Source organism: Chrysochloris asiatica, unplaced genomic scaffold, assembly GCF_000296735.1.
Source record: "Chrysochloris asiatica unplaced genomic scaffold, ChrAsi1.0 scaffold00023, whole genome shotgun sequence".
Taxonomy (NCBI): domain Eukaryota; kingdom Metazoa; phylum Chordata; class Mammalia; order Afrosoricida; family Chrysochloridae; genus Chrysochloris; species Chrysochloris asiatica.
The window spans coordinates 13727405-13727759 of NW_006408541.1; positions in this window are offsets into that span (position 1 = coordinate 13727405).

Below are 355 nucleotides of genomic sequence, written 5' to 3' on the forward strand. Positions count from 1 at the left end.
TTCTCCTGGGTCTGGTGGGTTTTCCCCCTAGGGCCCCTCCTAGTCTGGCTAAACTATCTGCCAACCTGGAACATGGACACCTACACATGTCCCAATAGCTGCAGGCATTCCAGGAGGTCTTCCACCAAATCTCCCGGTGGGTACAGGACTGCAACCCCCTCCCTATAACCACTTTCTGTCATCCATTTCAGCCTGGTGACTTTGTCTGTATTAAAAATTGGAAAAAGGAGCCCTTGCAACCAACCTGGACTGGGCCTTGGAAAGTCATTCTGACTACCCCATCAGCACTAAAAGTATCTGGAATAGACACCTGGGTTTCACCATTCCCAAGCCAAACCAGCTACCACGAACCCTG